The sequence below is a fragment of the Anas acuta genome, chromosome 8 (assembly GCF_963932015.1).
Source record: "Anas acuta chromosome 8, bAnaAcu1.1, whole genome shotgun sequence".
Taxonomy (NCBI): domain Eukaryota; kingdom Metazoa; phylum Chordata; class Aves; order Anseriformes; family Anatidae; genus Anas; species Anas acuta.
Window position 1 is genome coordinate 1,348,629 of NC_088986.1, and position 21,125 is coordinate 1,369,753.

At 53.1% G+C, this 21,125-nt stretch overlaps 1 protein-coding gene across 12 annotated transcripts in view; it reads right to left on the reverse strand.

Annotated features, from left to right (window-relative positions):
• Positions 1-16,894, reverse strand: part of LRRC7 (leucine rich repeat containing 7) — a 175,466-nt gene extending 158,572 nt beyond the window's left edge. For 5 of the 12 annotated variants that reach the window (XM_068689952.1, XM_068689950.1, XM_068689949.1 and 2 more), the window contains exon 1: positions 1,307-1,465. The gene's annotated coding sequence lies outside the window, so the exon portion shown is untranslated. Of the gene's footprint in view, positions 1-1,306; positions 1,466-16,233 lie in introns of those variants that run through there. The other 7 variants (XM_068689954.1, XM_068689956.1, XM_068689955.1 and 4 more) reach the window with 4 other exon arrangements.
• Between the last annotated feature and the right edge of the window lie 4,231 nt (positions 16,895-21,125).

Genomic DNA, 21,125 nt, shown 5'->3' on the forward strand with positions numbered 1-21,125 from the left:
TAGCTGTGATGGCCTCTTCTTGGGGAACTGCAGGAATTGGTTTCGTGTGAAGCCAGGTTTAAGTTTTTCACATTGTTTGTATAATAAAAATGCGCAGCAAAGCTCCCCTGTGAGCTGTCTATAAAACACCACTTGCATCACTGAAAAGCGCTTTTATGCATCAAACACCGACCAATGTTAAAGTTTGCAGGGACACCAAGCTAGAACAACCCACCAAGAAATTTGACGTGAAGGTCATTGATTTCATGCAGTTTTTTTAAGTGTGCACTGCTGGAAAACGAGGAAACCTCCGTTCACTAGGATTGCATGAAGAGAAAAATGCATGACCTCCCCAGGAGGCTGGCTCCCGTTCCTGCCCATAAAACACACACCTATGAACCCAAAGGAGCATTAAAATTCTTGAAAAGGAGGTCATGTTTTCCAAGATGCGCAATCTATCTACGATTACGTAGGTACCGAAATAAGCTGTTCCTATTTCTTTAACAAGTCTTGCTACTTCCAAAAAAGTGGCTGCAATATGCGACGTGGAGGTTGCCATGGCAAGCATACATTCCCTGTCGAGTATCTGAGCAAGCAGATGCGTAACAGCAAAGCCCACAAGATTAAGTCACTTCTCCTGCCATGGAACAATGGGGAGGAAAGCGCTTGGTATTTCATCCCTTCCCAAAACCGAAAATTGCTCACAGCACCCGAGCTTAACACCGAGGACGGCACGTGGCCGGAGGCTTTAGCCGAAATTCCCAGATGTGCAAAATGAAGGGGGCTGCACGGGAGTTCCCGCACCCCCGAAGCGCCCAGCACCTGCGTTCCCCCCGACCGGGGAACCTCCCCCGGCACGACCCCTCCCCGCTCCAGCCTCCCGGGAGCCCCGGCCGCGGGCACGGAGCCTCCCGTGCCGGGGCTGGCAGCGGCTGCGGGGGGAGCCCGGAGCCGTGCCGGGGTTCCCGAGCCTCCACGCCGGCCCTGCAGCGCCGGCCGCGTTTAAAACCCCGGCCGTAGCGGCGGGCGGCGGCATCCCCGGGCTCGCATCCCTCGGCTGCGCCCGGCCACGGCTCTCCCGGGTGCCGGTGCCCGCGGAGAGAGGAATTTTCCAGGGGCTGCGCCCCAGCACCGCGGCCGGGCCGGGGGGCGACGGCAGCGCCAACCCGCCCCGAGCGCCCTGCGCCGCCGGTGGTACCCGGGGAGCACCGGGGAGGGGCCGCCCCCAGCCCCGCGGAGGCTCCGCGCATCCCTGCGGGGCTCTGCCCCCCGCTCCCTCCCCCGTCCCCCTGTCCGTCCATCCCCCGTCTGTCCGTCCGGTACTCACGCTGCAGGCGGGAGCGCGCATCCACGCGCGGCCGAGCCGCGGTCCCGGGGGCGCGGAGCCTGCGGGGGCGCCGCCGAGGGCTGCCCGCGCCCGGGGCTCGCCGCCCGCCGGCCCCGCCGCGCAGCGCCCGGCCCGCCCCGCTGCGGGCGGCGCCCGGCCACAAAGGCGGCGGCGGCGGCGGCGGCAGCGGCGGGGCGGGACCCGCTGCGCGCCCGCGGTGCGCTCCGAGGCGGCGGCGGCGCAGGGGCGGAGCGGCTCCGGGCGGCCGCGCCCTCCCCGCGAGGGATGCGGAGCGCAGGGATGCGGGGCGCAGGGATGCGGGGCGCAGGGGTGCGGAGCGCAGGGATGCGGGGCGCAGGGGTACGGGGCGCAGGGATGCGGAGCGCAGGGATGCGGGGCGCAGGGATGCGGGGCGCAGGGGTGCGGAGCGCAGGGATGCGGAGCGCAGGGATGCGGGGATGCGGGGCGCAGGGATGCGGAGCGCAGGGGTGCGGGGCGCAGGGGTACGGGGCGCAGGGATGCGGGGCGCAGGGATGCGGTGCCGCCCCGACGGGACGCGCCGAGGCCGGAGCATCCCCGCGCTGGGGGCTCGGAGGCGCCGCTGATGCCGCTTTCCCCCCTCTGCCTCCCCCTTTGCTCCCCCCCGTGAGGCCGGAGCTATGTTTCTGCTCCGGGGCTAAGCTGAAGGCCCGGCGGGGAGGGAGCTGGGTGCCCCCCGGGAGCGGTGGGGCGCGGGGACAGCCCCCGGTTGGACCGGGTTGACCCCGTGTGGGGTTGAACACCGTGGGGCTGCAGCCCTCCAGGTGCTGTGACAGCAGCTCCCACAGCTGGTGGGGCAGGGACCTCTCAGGGGTGTTCCCCTTTGCTTCCCTCTTCATCTCCGACTGCCCCAAAGCTCTCAGCAGCAGCGCTGGCACCTGGCCTGGCACACTGCTGGCCCCCCATCCTGCCCGCTCAGCCTCGAGGGCTCACTGCGTGCCATGAGGCCACCGCCTTGTTCTCCCAGCACCGCGGCGTTGGCCAAACGTTGGATAGGGAAAGTGGTCGGTAGGAGCTGGAAGAGGATCACGGGAGGGTTTATACCAGCGCTGAGTTCTCCACCCCTGTTGGATTTGACTAATTCCTTGGTGGAGATGACCTGCACCCAGGCTGCTCCCGGCCTCTCCCGCTGTCACTGTATGTGGAGCAGGGGCTGAAATCTGCTCTGGGCTGGGTTTTGCTTCCTGTGACGCAGTGTGAGATTTTGGCTGCTGTCAGCTGGCTGGCCCCTTTTGGACACCCTCACTAAGTTCCTGTCCTTTGCAGGACAGGTTGGAGATGGGTTTGGCCTTTGCTTTGGTGGAATTATGACTACGGAGGGTTTTTGCTTCTTCCAGCTTCAGGGTTGTCTGTGGCTATTCCAAGATGCATGACTTGGAATAGCCACAGACCGTAAGCACGGGCTGATTTATTCTAGTCTTGGGTTTTTGCACAGCTTCATTGGGTGACAACCAGCTGCTGCCTCACCCTGTGCCGCGGAGAGCAGAGGATGTGTTTGCAGTGAAAAACTCCGGAATCGGCCTCTGGCGATCACTAATGAAACAGCCTACGGTCAGGCCAGGAGTTGGCATCCCTGCGAATGAGGTTTGGGAGGAAAGCCTGCTGCTTTTGTTAGCTGCTTATCAGCGAATGTGTGTTGTTGGTCCTGTTTACAGATAACGTTGAAGTGGTTGCACATCACACAAAGAGCCTCAGGAATTACAGGAGTTTCATCGCGGTTTCACTTCCACTAACTGCAGCAGGGACGTGCCAAAATGAGGCTGGCAAAGAGCAGGCCAAAATAGCTGCTTTCTGAAAAGATGTGGGTCCAGGGTAAATCCCTGCTATCACACTGCTTCGTGCGCAAAGTCAATTAGCTGGGCTTCAGCATGGGGAGTTGAACCTATTTCCACTGGCACATACATATAAATAACTGCACTCCACACTGATTTCTATTCATTCGTGCATCTGGCTAATTAAAGTTTTAAAATCATGAAATTCCTTCAGCAGATTTTAGAGGAAAGCTGGGTGTGCTCCTTGCGTGGGTTCCGCAAACCTGGGTTCACTGCTGGAGTTACACCAGCATGGCAAACCAGAGCACGTGCTTCAGACTGATAACCCCGATTTTTTTCTTCTCATTTTTAAAGTGCCTGAAATATATGGGAAAGTAGTGGTTACTAATGGCACAGTTCCTTGCACTTAATAAATGGTGGTGCTACATAGCTTTAAAAATTTCCCCTGTAGAATTCCCGATCTATTTTTTTTCCTTCTGGTTGCGCTACGTCTTCTCAAGTGCTACTTCATCTGCTTCTAGACAACGCCAGCCTCCCTTCCTGAAGGCTTTCAGGTTGAGAGGAGCGGATGAGTCATGGGCTGTGGTGGTGGAGATGGGGGCTGATTTTTGGGTCACCCTCTAAATAGGCCAAGGCTGGTGGCTGTTAAAAGTGCCCCTGGCTGCGAGCCAGTGCCCATGGCTCCAGCTGGGGACTGTCAGCACAGGTTCTGGCAAAAAGCATCAGTAACTTCTGAAACAAGAAGTACCGAGAGCAGACCTTCCTCCTGGGGGTCCTGGGGAAAAAAAAAAAAGCAGGGCAGGGAGGGTGGCTGGGCAGGAGCAGCCCTGCCTGAGCCAGGAGTCAGCTCATTGCTGCACTGTCACCATCACTGGCATCATCACTGCCACCATGGCCATCGTCACCACTAACTCCATCACCACCATCGCCACTTCATGCCAATGCAAAGGCAGGCATGGGCAGCCCAGAGGCAGCCAGTGCTTACCTCTTTTCTGACATTTTGACGAAAAAAAGCTATGAGATCTATGAGGTCTGTTAGTCCTTGAAAAAAATCTGGGCAGAGTGAGGGTGCTGACGTCTGGTCTGGGTGCTCGCTGGAATAATGTTGGGTATCAGCATCCCTGTGCCTTGTCTCAGGTCCAATTTGTATGAAATAGGTCAAAAAAAAAATGAAGTTATGTTGTATCAGGCCAAGCACGGTGCTGAGATGAGCCAAGGTGCTTCTCCATTTACACAGCCACTTGCAGATCTTTTTTAAAAGCCCTTAAAATTGCAGGCATCCCGCTGGGATGCTGGACATGCAGTTCTGGGGCTGGTGTCGGGGGAGCACCGAGTGCCCCCATTTCCATCCCATTTCCTTGACGCATGGAGCTGCCGCCCATGGCCGGACACCCGGCACCCAAAATTCCTCGCTCCTGTTTCATCGCAGCCCAGAGAAGGCTGAGCTCTTCGGGTCGATCCAGCAAAAAGTATTCAAACGTCTGCTTTAAACCTAATTACAGCTGTCTCTCAAATCCATAATTTCATCTAAATTTGCCACAATTCATGCACGACCTTCCCTGCCAGAGCCGCCGTGTGAAGAGCAGCTGAAGGTCACTCCTAACTCCGCTGCGAGCGCAGGGAAATTAGTGTGGCTTTGATGCAGAGGCTTCCCACCAGTGTTTTGTGTCAGTGCTGGCAGAGTTGCCGGCTATTACATTCTTGCTGTACCTCCCATCAAAGCACACACACGGCGCTTTCCACCGAGTGCAGGAGGAAGCGAATTCGGCTCCCCTCCTCTGCTGCAGTGGGCTGCACTCTGCAGCAAGCGTGTGGCAAAAATACATTGCAGACACTGCAGCAGTAACAAGTCCTCGCCACGTGCTCCAGCATCTTCCCACACAGGCAGTGGGTGTTTGTCCCTCTTTCTGTCCCTCTGCCCCTCGGGGTGCGGCTGCAGCACGCACCGTGGGGCGAGGTGCAGGGGGGCAGCGTGGCCGAGCCCCCATTGTGGGTGTTATTGCCCGCCGTGGCTCTGCGCCCCAAAATACTCCGCATCCCCAGGTGCAAAAGAGCACGAGCAGTGAGTGGTAACCCCACGATGGATTTGTAACGAATTGGCAATAAGAGCAGAGACTGTGCCAACCACATGGAGGGTGCTGGGCAGACCTTTGGGGGCAGGCTGGAGGTGCAGAAAGGTCCCATGCAGGCTGGCCCCAGGTGTGGGAGTGCAGCGGGGCCCCACGCTCCGTGCCCAGCAGCAGCAACACCATCAGGTAGAGCCTCACCTCCCCACACGAGCCCACGGGATGCTCAGCACCATGCCCGTGTACCGAGTAGTGTGTGCACCGGGCAGGGGGCTCGGAGAAGCTGCACCAAGGGAAAAGCCTCAAAGGAGGACGCAGCAACAGGAGCAGGCTCTCTGCTCCCCCGAGTTGGAGTGTGTCCAAGGGCAAGCACCTCGTCACGGACACGAGCAATGTAAACCAGCTGCCAGGTGATCCACTGCTACTGCTCCCTCAAGGCTCGCTGCTATGGGCTTGCAATGTCCTGGGGAGTTGCAATTTTCCCACTCAGGACTCTGTCCATAACACACCTTTCAGCTTTTTTTTTTTTTAAATATCTATTTTCCTGACATCCTCTTATTATTCACAGGTCCCAAGCTATCGGAGACACTCCAAGTCATTTCTGGGGTTCTGGCAGTTTGACAACTCGCCCTCTTTGTGCCTCTGGGGGTGGTTTGGGGTCATTACCCCACAGCCTGCCCACCCCAGCCTGCAGCACTGCTGGCAGGGCCGAGGAACAACCCAGCAGCCCCCCAGGTTCTGGTTTATTGCTGTCTTGTTAAGGTTATTTTGCAGCAGGGGTGATATTTGCAGCAATCAAATGTATACACAGTAAAGGGCTTTGCAGTTATCAACCCCCTGAGCCTTATTTTGGTATTCAACCAACCATAGAAACATTGATTTTTTTTTTGCACATATTTAATACCGTGAACCTTATCCCTTATATAAAGGAGGTGTGTATATATAAATATATTAAATGTGTCAAAAACACAACAATAGGTGATGGTGGCATGGGCCTTTAGGGACAACTTAGCAGAAACTCCAGCTCTTCCTCAGCCCTGGGCCATCCCCCAGCCATGGACATTTATGTCCCCTAACTATGTCAGTGGGCTTGCAGGTGAAAAGGAAAGAAGCCAACAAACTCGTAGCATTGACCCGGGTGGCACCAACTCAGCCACCCTGCCTGCAACCACAGCCGCAGCCCACCCTGCTTGCCCCGAGGTCACTGCCTGCATTTCCACCACATTTAATGTGAGGTAGGTGGGAGATGGAGGAAACTTTCCCTGCATTTTTATTTTTTTTGTCTAATACCCTCTTAGCATTTAAAAATAGAGCTGTTACTAAGCAATGGCAGTAAGTAGAAAGCAAAGCCTATTGAGGATCATTTCTGTGAACAGGTATTTTTCCCAGCCTAAGTACTGTAAACATTGTGGGTTGACAAATTATGAATCAGAGCGATCCTTCCCCATCACAAGCTGCCCCTGTTCCCATTATCCCCAGAGAACAATAGCAGTGATGATCAGGAGATGTTTATTTTTGCTCTGGCTTTGAACACCTGGGTTTGCAGGTCAGATTCGCAAGCCTTTCCGCACGGTTTAAGATCTTTAAAAAATAAAATATAAATATAAAATAAATAAATAAAAAGAAAAAGAGGGGAAAAAAAGAATTTTTTTAAAAAAAAAAAGAGAAAAGAAAACCGAAAAAAAGAATGAATAAAAATGAATCAGGAGCAGGGTCCGACTCTCCTGTGGTGTTCTGGCTGCCTGCAGGCAGGTTACAAGCTGAGAAGGGCGCTGAGAAGATACAAAAATACACCCCAGGCCCAGGGGTCACCTGGCCAGCAGGAGATGCGCAGGCCGCGGGTGTCACTGCCTGATGCTGGCTGCTCCCAGCCGCCCGACTGTCTCAGAGAGCAGCACCCATGGGTGGGCATCAGCCCCGGCCCTGCTGGGTGCCCCTCGCTGCCAGCACAGCCCATGGCAGCTCCTTCCATGAGCTGTGGTGTGTGAAGAGAAGGAAGCGTTGCCACCCGCTTGTTTCCACACCTGCAGATTTCCGTCATCCAGATGGTGTCTGAGAATAAGAAAAATGAGGATGAAAGGGGAAAACTGGTGATGGAGCAGCACCAGAGGCTGCAGCCGGGTGCACCAAGATGCATTTTGGGGTCAGCCCCCACCGCTCTCCTCCAGACCTGTCCCCATGCCTGGGGTGCAGAGGAGCCACGGGGAGGAACCGGGACGTGGGCGCACGGAGGCACAGCGCCGTGCCAGCACCCGCTCCTCGGTGGCATCTCACTTCCAAAGTGACATTGCAGCCACCCGTGTTTAATGTGTAACTGTGCTGGCTGAGCAGCAGTGTTCGGGTAGTTCCTTGGTGGGAAAAGCCCAACCCAGCGTGCATAAGGTGAATTTTTAAACAATGTCTTTATGATTGCTGCGGTCACTGGGGAGGTGGCGATGTGAAGAGCAGGGAAACCCTCACGGCCGCCTGTGAGCCACTCGCAGGGCAGCAGGGCAGCGGGTGTCTGTGTGCCAGCACAGTGGGTCCTCCCCCGGGGGGCTTCCAGAAGCCATGCCCTGCTGCTTTCAAAGCCCATTTAAAAATTCTCCCCACTTGCGACGCTTTTCTCAGATGCTGCTCTACCAGGATTTCTCCTGGCACTAAAACTTTGTGTGTGTCGCAAATGCCATTTTAATGCTACATGAATCATTGCAAAAAATGCTTTGAAAGGAAAATGTGTGAGCTCCTTTCCCTTGAAAGGGAAACGGGTGAAAACGCCTGGCCCTGGGGCCACCCCAGCTCAGAGGCAGCAGGACCCATGTGCTGGCTGCACCCCGCTGGCTGCAGGGCCTGCTGCTGGCACTGCATCTATGGCCTCAGATGTGGAAAAAAAATGGCCTTAAGCTGCATCCCATGAGGTGCTGGGGAAGGCTTCTTGCTCCTTGCAGCGGGGACCCTTGGGCATGGGGCTGAGGAGTGGCTGGATAGGGCAGGGCTCCTTCCAGTTTCACAGGGCTGAGGAAAGCACTAAAAGCTAGCTGAGATGGCCAGGTTCTAACAAATCATTTGCAGTTGCATTATTTTATTTCTTACAGTGGGGAAAACTTGTAAGATTCATTACTGCATACACTAATTACTTCGGTTAAGTGTCAAAACTGCACAATTTAATGTTGTGTTTTCATATATTAAAGACATTAATTGCCAGCAAACAGTATGCCATGACTAATTCTTTTTCTTTTTTTTTTTTTTTGAAAAAAAAAAAGAAGAAATCAATATTAAGTATTTTTACTATTAGGAGCTGAAACAGCACAACATATCCGAAGTCAATGTTTCCCTACTGAGCTGTGCTGTTTAAGGACTCAAGGCTTAGCAATTGCATTATTGCTACCCAAACCGTTATTGGCTCTGTGAATCACGTTACTGCCAGGTTACCGCACATGAATTAATACAATAATAACGTGCAGACCCCAGGAGAACACAGGCAAGCACTGGCTGCAGAGGGTGGGGCAGGATCCGGGGGTGCAGGCTCAGGCACAGCAGGGCAGATGGGTGAGCCAGTGTGGGGAGCACGGGCACTGCTTCCATTTACCTTGGGGAAATCATTGAAATCAGTGACTGAGTGGTAAATTAAACGCAAAAGGCAAATTTGGTTGCAGTGATGGAGGGGAAGGCAAAAGGCAAGAGAAGCTGCTTACTTTGTTCTCCGCTACGACCTACACATTCCAGTAGTTCCTTGTACTTCTCTTGGCAACACGTTAAAATAAAGGTCATGTTTGTGCCTGTAGGTGACCTGGTCGCTTTGGGGATTTAACTGCATATTCTAAATGTCAGTGTGAATTTCTAAACAATGCAGGTGAAAATGGATGGAAAGAAAACGAGAGCTTGCTCTGCAAAGCCTGCCCACACATCCAGCCACTGCGGGTCGTCCACCTGCAGGATGGAGAGCAAGAGCTGGCAGGTGGCTCCTGTGAGCAGAACACATCCACAGGAAAATAAAATATCTCACTGGGTCTTCCCAGCAGCAGAGATTTGAAGTTGACTTAAAGATGTTCATTCTTTCCCCAAGCCAACTGCTGGCAGTGCCCGAGCCCCCTGTGTTGCCTCTTGCCAGGCTCTCACAAGGGCACAGCAATGTTTTTTTTCTGCTCATGCTGACCACAGGATGGCTTCACACGCAGGTGGGTCAGGTTGCTGGCAGCTCTCGGTCTCCCTCTGCTCCTTCCACAGTTGTGCCCCGGGAGCAGAGCTGGAAAACTGAACATCCAGCTTTCACTCCGGCTTCTTGTGCAAATCACTGTTTAACAACTATCTCCACTGAAGGCTGCAGTGTGTAAGTAGCATTTCATACCCCATAAAATCAAAGTCTCACTTCATTTAATTGTGTCTTTTTTTTTTTATGTCATAAAACACTGAAATTGCCCTCATAAAGGCATGGGAGGATTTGCCTCTTCACTGCAGGCTCTTGTCCTGGCGATGTGCAGTGCACCCTGCCTGCAGCCTCCCCAGCAGCCACGTGCCTCCGGTTGGCTCTGGACATTGACACCCAAACTCTTCAGCAGGTGACATTTTCCAGACACCGTAAGAACATAAATTTCCTGGGAAATGGCTCGGTTTCAGTCACTCGAGCACTTTTGAAAACTCGTGACTACAGGCAGTAAAGAGGAGTACCAGCTAGTAAAAGGATCTCAGCTGAGGACGGATCTCAGAGGATGTTAAATACTGCACTTGCAAGTTGGCACCAGAAGCTGCTCGGGCTTGAAGAATTCCTGTTCCACGACCAAAGTGGAATAACAATTTCTGTCTGGCTGCAGTTGGTCTCCCCATGCTCATTTTCCCTCCTTATTCATTTTTCTTTTCTAAATCTATTCTTTGCAAGTCAGATCAGAAAGGACAGTCAGATAAATGCAAGAAAAAGCGTGTATTTGTGAATAATCTTGTGCCTTGTCAGCCTCCCTCATGATGATTAGGAAGGAGGCTTGGACAAGACACAGACTGAGTTATATCTGAAGCTGGGGAATAAAAATGACACCTTGGGTAGATGTTTCTTTCTTTGATGATAGGGTCATCGTTCTTCCAGGCAAGCCTGGTTCACGGGTCCTTGCTCAAATTCAATTGCCCATTTTCTTCTGCCTCAATTTTCTGCTGCTGATTGAACTGAGCATTGCCTAAAAGCCTGGAATAGCAGCGAGCGTCTTACGTTTCCAGGTAGCTCCTGCATCTTCCCAGCACAGCCGTGCAAGCAGTTATCTTCAGGTTTTCAGATCGTACCGAAAGGCAGCTGTAATTGTCACCATTTTGTCTCTATGGTTTCTCCACCCAGTCCCTCAAACCAGGCTGTTCAACAGGATCACACTGTAATTCTTAATCACAGTTGTGTCCTTCCCAGCATTCAGGGCATCCTCCTACCTTTAGCAAGCAAAACAAAAACCCTGGAGGTTTCTATATTGCCTTTGACTTGTGCTTGGATTTTGGCTGTGCATGGTGTGTGCCCTGCAAGACGCACTAGGCCCGGGAGCAGCATGGCCGCCAGCGCAGCCTCAACCCTGCTGCCCGTGGCCCTCCCAGCCCTTAACCACACAGGGAAATGGTGACTCCGGAGCCCATTCCTTGATTAAAATAACAGCTGTCTCCACGGCGGGCATGGCTACTGTTCTGTGAGCTGTGACGATGGCACTGAGAGTGTGTGCCGGCGGCCTGGCATAGTGGCTGCTCCTCCTGCCATGGTGAGGGCTGGGCAGTGCTCACCTCGCCACAGCCACACCGTCTGGAGACCCCACAGCTGACAAAATGCAGTCAACAGTCAATAGGGAGGCACGAGCATCCCCAGGGAACTTGTTCCCACCTCAAGCAAGGTGCTTGAATGCCACAGCCACCATCAGGGCAGCTGCATCTTCTCCCTGCACATTTTTGGGCACTCTGATGTGCTTCGAGCATGGACACACGGTGCTGCTGCTTTTCATACAGCTGCTGCCAGCACCAGACCTTCGCTAGACCTCCTTAATTTCATGGTTTTCTGTATCTCTATCAGAAGGCTGAGAGCAGCACCAGTAGAGGTGTGGAATACGTGAAACTGGAAGAAAGACCTAGAGAAATTGGAAAAATATCTGCACTTCTCCTACAAAGTATTAAATATATGAGAACTGAGGTTTAAATCCTTGTTAGCTGAAGTAGCTCTCCTGAATCCCCTACTGATTTATGGTAGCTGAGATTCCTGCACTGTGTCTTTATGACTAGATTTACGATAAAGTCTCTTCTCACAACAATCACTATCACAGCCAGTGTCAGAGTAAGGGAGAAAATATTATTAAATATAATAATCGACATTTTCAATTAACCAAGACTTTGCAGAGGAAGAAAGCAGCTTAGAATTGCTAGGTCTGCTGAAGAAAAATGGATAAAAAGCACAGCTCATGGTTATAAAAATTGTACGATATGGCTGGAGAAGTCCAGGTATTAAAACTAAGAGTCATGCATTAAAATTATGAAAAGGAATGAAAGATTTGTCTGTATTCCATGCTCTTTTGTGTCAAAATAACTACATGCAGCAGTAGGCAAGCAGAGGCTCTCCCTGACAGAGGGAGACAGTGCAGCCCAGGTTCCTCCATCCCCCTCTTCTGCAAACCAGGCAGGTGTTTTGGGCATCCAAGAAATCCCAGAGTTCAGCCCACAGGCTGCAAAAAATTGGATGGGATGTCCGCAAGGCAAAGCAGTCACACACCAACACCTCTGCTGCCTCATGAAGATGCGGACGAGTTAAGAGGAAGGGGCTGAAGCCGTGGCAGGATGAAGTGGGGGTGCCCTTTTTGGAGCCAGATCCAGGTCACTCCCAAGGCCCTGAAACCTCGGGTTTAAAGAAATCCTGCTTTTTTGAAAAGTTGCACTGTGATCTGCTCTCCAGTGGGGCCCATTTTATGAATTTCTATTCAGGTAGAAAATGGAGCAATAAAAGAATTCAAAAACTTCCATTAAAGTTCACTGCCACGTGCATAATTCAGCACCCGGCTGGCAGCGTGTGCACGTGGCTGTGGTGGATGTGCTGGTGCCAGCGTGCCCTGGGCTTCCCTCATGGTGGGTTAAAAGTACCCCAAAACTGGCCCCAAAGTACCGAGATGCTGGAAGACCTGTGCCCATGATCAGGACCTGTGTGATGATCAGGATCTTCCTGATCTCCTGTGTTTATTTTTGCTTCCCAAATTTCTGTGTTTCAAGCCAGGGTCCCCGTGCGGTGCTGTGATGGTTTCCTATTGTGCTTCTTGTGACAGAGCCCAGGCAGGGCCAGGTGGGATGTGTGCCCTTCTCCCAGAGCTTTCCATGAGGGACCAAAAACCCCAGCCAGCAGCAGTGCCCAGCAGCCAGGGGTTTAGCAAGGAGGCTGCAAGGGACGGGCTCATTGCAGGAGCCCTGCAGGGACCACGGGCACCGAACACCCACAGCACTGGTCAGCGTGTCCTCGGGGTCGCTGTCTGTGGCAAATTATTCAGGAATTCCATGTTCATTTTCTGAGTAACTGCATGAGCACCAGTGCAATGCTCAGTATATATTTAAATATATATTTTTAAATCATTTCTTCCTCGAAAGTTTCCGATCAAAAACTTGAATTAAAATCTCTTGAAACTTCACTTAAAACCTCTGGAACCATACTGTAAATAACATTTTGCTACCGATACAGTACACATCCATTTCCCCTTATTTTTCTTTTTATTAACTTTGTTTCCACATTTAGACAGAGTGACTGCTTTCTAATTTCCCATACAAAATGTTTAAGAAGCATCTTTCTCCCTCTATTAATGCTTACAGCTGCCTTTATACACAAAATAAGGTGGCTTTGCACAGACACCATTGCATCCTCAGCACTGCGAGAGCCAAGTGAGCAGCCTTGGCACAGAGGGTGCCGGCTCTTGACCACGGGCATCCCCTTCCAGCATCACACCCAGGCACTTGACAGCCACCATGGTGCAAGGTTTGCCAGGTAGCCCATGGCCACAAGCCAACTGTCTCTATCACTAAGTCACCACCGACCTCCGGCACAGCAGCAAAACAACAGCACAAAGCACAGATGGATGGGCAGGGGGGCAAAGCACGGCCCAGATGCCCATCGTGCACATCACCAAGCGACCCGTGGCAGCTCTGCTGTCCCCAAAGCCAGGGCACCGTGTGCCTGCACCCCGTGGTGGCAGCGTGGCAGCTCTGCCCATAGGCAGGAGGGGGCTTTGGCCACCCGGCGGGACCATTCCCATCCATCAGGTGTGCTGCTGGGCTTCTCTTCATGAGGTATCCTTCATTTTCCTTCCCCTCAACGGGGGAGGCATTCTTACATTATTCATAGATAACCTTTCTTGTCCATGATCTAGGGCAGACATGGTGAAAAACTTGACTTTAAAAATTTATTTTCTTTGGGAAGAAATAGCAAATGAATATGAAAAGAAGTCTCTTGCATTAGCTGCTCCGTGTTCCCAGCCCCTGTCACAGGGGACACACATTGCACGTGTCCAAGCTGAGGGGGACAGGGATGTGGCCGAGGGGGGCTCACCATTTCTCTTCTCCTCCTTCAGAGGATCTCGTCTTTTTATAGAGCAAAATAATGCAGTCAGTACATTCCTAAGGGGGCAGTTCCATCAGCTCAGACGTGCCTGTCTCCCAGTTTCATGCCCCCCGTGAGCACCTCTGGAAGAGCCCTGGAGCTCTTCTCCCCCCTCAGCTGTACACCCGGTGGCTGTGGGGTGGTCAGGGTGGGTTGGCTCCCACAACAGAGCCCCCAGAGGAGACACTGGAGCTGCACAGAGAGAGGAGCCACCAGGAGACCCCCTCCCAGCCCGAGGTTCCCTCGGGGATGCTCTGGAGACCTTGGGGCCGGAGGTGGTGCTGGCAGGCGCTGGGAATCAAAGGGCGGAGGGCTCACTGACACATGGTGCTTTGCTCCTGGGCCTCCGGCTGGTTTTGAGAACAGACCCACAGGGATCACACGCACTTTATGCTTTTAGAGGTGTGCAAGAGCCTACTCTAAGGACTTTTTGAAGACCTGTGTGCTGTGAGGGTGAGCAGCAAGGTTTTGGCTAGAACTAGGCCATGCCTCCCAAGGCGAGCAGAACAGGCTGCACTGATCCTGCCCCCACCACATCAGAGCAGTGTCCCCATGTGCCTGCAAAAGGAAAGCCTCCAGAAGAGCCTCAGCAGGGCTAGGCAGCAGGAGCAGGGTGGTTACTGTGTCACCTAAAGCACACCCTGACAGTGAAACGAGCCGGGTGGCACCAGCCAGCAAGGCGCTTTGTGGCACCAAGTCTCACTTTTCCCTCCAGCCCTGCTTTCAGGACTTAATCTGCTGCTTCCATCCTCTGACAGACAAACAGAGGCTTCACTTTTGTGACGAAGCGTGGGGTAAACCCAAAGCAGGGGTAAACCCAGGGCCGTGCGTGCAGAGCTCTCTGGAGATGGGTGGCCAGAAGCAGGACACCAGGCACAAACTCCAGCCCTGCAGGCACCCAGGCCCCTTTCTCCTCCCCTTCTTCCACCAGGGAGCATCTTTTAGTGGCTTGTCAAGGGCGTTGCTACACTTGCCACAAGCTTCATGGCAGCGGTGAATTAACCAAGCACCTTCTAAAGCTCGGGCTCGGGAGCCACAAGCCAGCTTTGCTGTGAGCACAAAGCTCTGCCCAGCCGGGGCTCCCTCAGTGGGGAGCTTCTTGCTCAAGATCTGTGGCACCAAGTCCCCCTCTCCCCAGCAGTATAGGATTTTGTGGGTTCCGTGGAGTTACCACTAGTCTGGACAGCCACCCCCAGGCTGGCCCCAGCCCTGGCAGCCTGTTTGTGGGAGCACCATGGAGCCGCTGCAGTGTGAAAAATACCATGAGAAATAAAGCCAGTGCAAAACTACCGGCAAAACCCGAGATTGTGCTGGACTGTATTTATGGCATTTAATATCTACCGTATTTAATGCTGCAAAATAACCACGTTGTCAGCAGCGTAGCAGCAGCGGGGAAGTGGCAGCCGTGAGGGCAGCGAAGGAGAGCACGGAGGGCTCAGACAGAAGCACCGAGGTGCCCAGTGGCACCTGAAATAAGCAGCTGGTGGGCTGCAGGACTGCGTGTCTGGCTGTGCCACAGGGGCAGAGCCACACAGGGTCCTGTGGCAGAGGCGTGCACGCAGCACGGCTGGTGCCAGATCGGGTATTTCACAGCCCCAGGACCTCAGGCAGCAGAGGTCTGCCTAGCGCCAGGGAGCTGCCACCCCTCCTGTCCTTGCAGAGCACGCGGGATGTAAGCAAGCCAGTGACTGAGAAATGCAAAGTACTGCCCGAGGAACAGGAGAGCAGCGCTCTCCGCTGAGGCAGCCCGGGGGCTTTTTCACCCACTCGATCATGGCAAGTTTTCCAAGGCATCTTGCATAATCTTTTTTTTTTTTTTTTTTTTCCCAGGCTGGGCTTGCACCGGCTTTTTTATTTCTGAACAAGAAAGGAAGGTCTTGAAAATACCCTGCTTAGACAGATCTCAATCTGTTTGCTCCTGGCTTTGCTTTAGAGCCTCTGGGGAATCAGATGCTTTTGCAAGCTCTACATCATTAATTGAAAAGTAAAACAAATGGAGCGGGACTGCAGAAGGAGCAGGTGCAGCTCCCACCCTCCCACCTCCGTGCTCTGGGCGCCAGCATTGCTGCCACACCGTTACCTGGCTTTCTGGGGACCCGCAGCTCCCCACAGCTCCCAAAATGCTGGAAAATCCCCGACACAACCAGACAACCCCAAGACACAGCCCCAAAAACTTGAATCGCTTTCTGCCCCTTATGCCCCAGGCACAAGGGCTGGCGCAGCGCAGCATCACAGCACAGCATCTGCCCGTCCGACCCCTTCCAGCTCCCCTCCTGCCTTGCTGGCCCCTCTGGGATAATTTGGGGGTGAGAGGAAGGACCTAGCCCCTAACACCATGCTCTGCACCCACGGTGCCGAAGCAGGGCGAGGAGCCGCTCACTTGCCCTGGGGGTCATATCCCCAGCCCCTCACACACCCCGCCAGGAGCCATGGCACAATGAGGTCTCCCCAAACCCCCTGCGCCCATCGAGGCACCCGGCGCTGGCTTACCGTGGGCAGAAGGCTCATCCCTTCCCTGCCGGCATCAGCCCTGTCCACACCTCGCTCAGGCAGCTCCTTGGTGTCGGTGCCGGGCAGCCGAGGGTCCCAGGGGCAGTGCGGGGCGAGAGCAGCCTGGAACGGTTCGCGGGACGCACGGCGATGCGGGGAGCGCTGTGAAAGCTGGTGCCGTGTCTCCTGCCCTCCGCCGGGAGTGCGTGACAGATCTTAACATGAGCCAGCGAACAGAAATAAGCAGCCGACAACACCCCCGAGATCTCCAGTCTCTGTTAATTACCGTTATAAAGGTAAAACCGAGTAGACACCGAGCTCATGCTTGATTTAAACATAACATTAAAAAGTGAAGAACAAAGGAAAACGCTGTCTTGGTTTCCTGCGTTTGGCCGTTTATTTGCAGCTTTAATACGTTCCTCTGATTGCTTTGTCTCCGTGCCAGCGGCGTCCCGGTCCCGCTCCCCCCACTCTGTGTGGTGGGGTTTGCCGTACAGATGGACCACGGGGGTCCCGGCAGCTCTTTGACCCCTCTGGGGCCGGGGGCTGCTCACTCGGGCTCGCCTCGGGGCACCCCACGGGGACGCAGCCGGGTGCCGGGGGCTGCAGCCCGGGGTGCGTGGGTGCTGCGGGGAGCGCGGTAGCCATGGGAACACGGGGTTTTAAAGGCTGGATGCTTCGTGCTTCATCACGAATTGCACTTCCCGCACTCAAGCGGCTCGTGATGCTCTCAGCAAAACATCGGGCAGGACGAGCTGTACCCCTGTGTGGCGGGACGGATGCACAGGCACAGCGGGATGGACAGGGGGGTGCAGGGGGATGTGGAGCCCAGATCCTGTGCCTATTGCTCTTGGTGGTCCCTGCTCTCATCACACCCGCTGCTGAGCATCATCACCAGCTCCTGGCATCCCGCTGCCCCCTCACCCCCAGTGTCACAGCGGGACCGTGGAGCTGGGACCACTCACAGGGCAACACTGGTCTGTGAAATCCCCTGGAGCTGGCGAGGGAAGGAAGATTTCTTCACCCCTACCTACACTTAGCTGCAAGTGAAAAGCATTAAGTGGCCCCAACTGACGCTTAATTTGTTATTTTTATGAGCGAGCTTGGTGCATTTCCCCCTGCGACTCCCACCAGCTGGTGGATGCTCATGCTCAAGATTGAGAGAGTGAAATTCAGAGCTGCGGAGCAGGCAATGCCACAAAAATACAGCTGCTCTTCACCCTGGCGCTGCTGAAAAATGAGAGACGTGAGCTCGGATGCAAGATGTAGCAAATGCATTCCTTGGAAACATCCTGGCCAGAGGGACAAGGAAACTTGCTGCCTACCAGGCTGCCGCCTTGGGAAGCAGGGAGGATGTGATTGCATTTGAACCCCCTTCTTTTGGCTTTCCCTCAGCCTCCCTCATTTCAGGCAGTCTGCTGACCGAGCAGTTGCATTCCCATCCCCACGACACCCCCTCGTGTGCGACTTTGTCCTGACCCCCGGTGAAGTTTGGGGTCGTTCCTACAAAGCACGACCTGCCACCGTGTGAGTGCACGCCTGGTGTGCACGGTAACTGGCTCGTCTCCCTCTTCTAATTGTCATTGTTTCCTGACTGTAAATCTAAAATCGCTACCTGCTGTACAGAACTGATACACCAGTAATCGTTTTGGAGTTGAATCCAGCTATAAATCATTATTAATTATTCATTTGGTGGTTGCACACTTAAACAAAATAATGGCCCGGGAAAGCCTGAGTCACAGTGTTGTATTTACAGAGCATGATCTGCCGATTAATTGGAAGCCGTTTCCAGTGCAGAAAAGCAGGGATTGTATCACATTAAATTTTGATGGGGAGAAATTCCGCAGATTTAACATTAATATTAAGCTCGCTGCGAATAAACATTTCGTTAAAACAAAACTTAATTTTTCATGTTAGCGCATCTCTTTACTTTTCTGCCACTCTACTACAAAAAAAAAAACACAACGGAAACCCATTCATCAGTGAATAGCACACAGGAGCTGAAAATCCAGGCCTGGCCCCAGTGTCAGGGCCCTGCCTGTAGCTGCTCACATTGCCCCGCTTGGTGCTCGGCTCCTGACCTGCCCCGTGCCCTCCAGGAGCATCCCGTGCCCTGCAGGATGCCCAGAACACATCCACTCAGGCCCATAATGGCACGTTCAGGCACGAGAGGTCAGGGACAAGAAGTATTCCTGCTGGAATACTGAGTTTGGGCATGTATTCCCAGTTTTACAATTGCAAAGCTTCAGCCTTGTGTTTTCGCCTCCAGTTTCTGTATAAATACAGAAGGTATTTTCTTCCATTTTTTTTTTTTCGGCTTAATTTAACTTTTATTGGACTGAGCAGGAAGCTAGCCTCGTTCCATCTAATAGGAAATGTAGATCATGAAATGAGTTCCAAGGGGTTTTCCAGATAGAGCGAGGAAACAAAAGTCATAAAAACACTCCAGTTATGAGGTTTCCCCAGTCTTAAAAGTAAATCCTGTCAAATATATTTAGTGTAAAAAAAAAAAAAAAGGAGGAAAAAAATCAGACTACGTCACTAAGAATTACCTGCAGAAGAGGGGCCGGAGGGAGAGGTTTGGTGTTTCAGCAGCAGCCGCATCCCCGCCACTGGGGAGCATGGCTCGGGTTTCATGCCATGGGCAGGGGAACCCAGGGGAGGAGGAGGAAGGAGTGATTCAGAAATGCTTTAGCAGGCACAGCACAGCAGGTTTTCATTCAGCAGACACCCTCATGCCCAGTGAGCCTTCCCGACACCAGTTATTGCCCCGAGATCTACCCAGAAATACAGCGCCTTTTCTCGGCTCCTGTTCCAAAACAACCCCTTCCAGCGCACACCCGAAATCTGGCTGTTACAGCCAATGCCGTGGGTGTAGGGAGAGCCTGCCAGGCGCTGTGAGCACTGCACAGGCCCAGAGCAACCTATTCCCTGTGCCTGATGAAAAAACAGGCAACTGCCTTGCTCAGGGTTCTGCACTTCAGCTGATCTTAGACTAAATTTTCTTATTTCTTGGCTTCTCTGCTCCCGGCACGGGGAAGAGCAGGGGTTCAGCAGGGTGTCGGGGTGACACATCTCAAATCCAACTCTGGCTCCTGGCACCCGCTGCAGCAAACCAGGATGAAGTACTCCTTAGTACTTGGGTTTTCCTATGCTGAGTATTTTCCCTTTGTTCCCCTCCTTCCCCCCTCTCATTTATCACTTCTGGTCCGCCTTCACCTGCAGCAGTTCCAGATTAGCTCTCAGCATCCCCTGCATCCTCTTGCGCTCCTCTTTATTGCTTAATTATTCGGGGACGTTTAATGGTGATAGCTCTCGCCGCTAATTTTCCTGTTATTATGCAGAACATCATCTGCGAAATGCCACGGGAGCAGGCTGGACTCCGATCACATCTCCGAGGTGTGCTCCTGGCCACACGGACACTTGGCAAAGAGCTCAGGGCACGCACCCACAGCCCAGCACCGTGCACAGCCCAAAGAGCTCATGGGCAGGTTACCAAACATCTTAAAAATCCTTTGGGAGAGAGAGCGCCGTTAGAAGGCAAGCTTTAATTTATTATAGCACCACGCCGTGTGTTTTACCAACTGCTTTTCTCTTGCCACTGAAATGCCTCGCTGGAGCAGGCCTTGTTTTGCAGTCGCACACAGCTGCCTCTCACGCCAAGGATAAATATGGTGCTAAATGGGATGCTCTGACCTACATTTTATGTATATTATGTCTCTGATGCTGATAATGAGCAGAGGAACCTTGATATATTATCACTTACTAGGCAGCATTTTTCCGTGCTTCCATCCTTAGGATGTTATATGTCATTTCTAAAACAAGATGCATTTTCTTTAATTTATGTGAAATACAGAACGTTCTGCAAACATTGCCATTTAAAAAACTACCAAGGAGCATTCTTTGGTGAGAACGATTCTCGTTTTTCATTTGAAAGCGCTCATGAATTTGCAGACAAAAATGCAAATTACAAGAAGAGCAGCAGCAGCCACCTCACCGCTCTTTGTGCCTGGCCCACCCTGGGCAGCCCCAGGGCTGAGGGGGACGAGTTACTGCAGTAATTAGGAAAAGAAGTGGAAGACCCATGAATGGAAGACCTTGGTGGGCACAGAAGACCTGCCCAAAGAGCAGCTGGCACCACTGGGACAAGTGCTGCAGGAGCAGGGCTGTGGTGTAGGTGTCTATTCCCATCTGTTTTCACTCGCCTGCAGTTTTGGGTGGTGTGTGATTAATCGGTGAATAAAAGGTGGTGCCTTTCTGCATGTCCCAGAACTGAGAGCTCAGCATAAAACCGTGAGGGTCCTGATGAGAAGCTCCTGGTGTTAGCCACTTGCAGAGCCCCACAGATGTTTGCGGGGGGGATTTAAAATCCACCCTGTCACTGAAACACCAGCTACACCGAACAAAAGGAGTAGTCTACACTCCTCAGAGGGAAGGATTCCCCACCTCCACTGCAGGCCAGCCCCTTCCGATTCAAAACCACAGCACCATGAGGAGCCCCAGCACGTGAATTAGCAGCAGCTGATACCTGGCCAGCCTCCTCCTCTCTCTTCTTCGCTCCAGTCTCGGTGAGGGAGCAGGGGAACATTCTCCATGGGTAAAGCTGCATTCACACGCTGGGATTATGAGATCTTTTTCCCAGCAGATGGGTTATCAGAGCTCCAGTGTTCTCCCCACCACACCTATGCCTACTCACAGGAATGTTAATTAACGTGCTGGGTTACACAGAACGAGCACGCTGAAAGCAGTGCATTTCAGAACAGCATCCTGGCAATTACATTTATTTCCCCAACAAAGGGAGAAGAGAAAAATGCTTCGAGGAGTGGGGGTTGAGCAGACGTAGGTGATTCACAGCAGCAGAGATCAGAAATCCCTCCCAGAACCCAGGCATT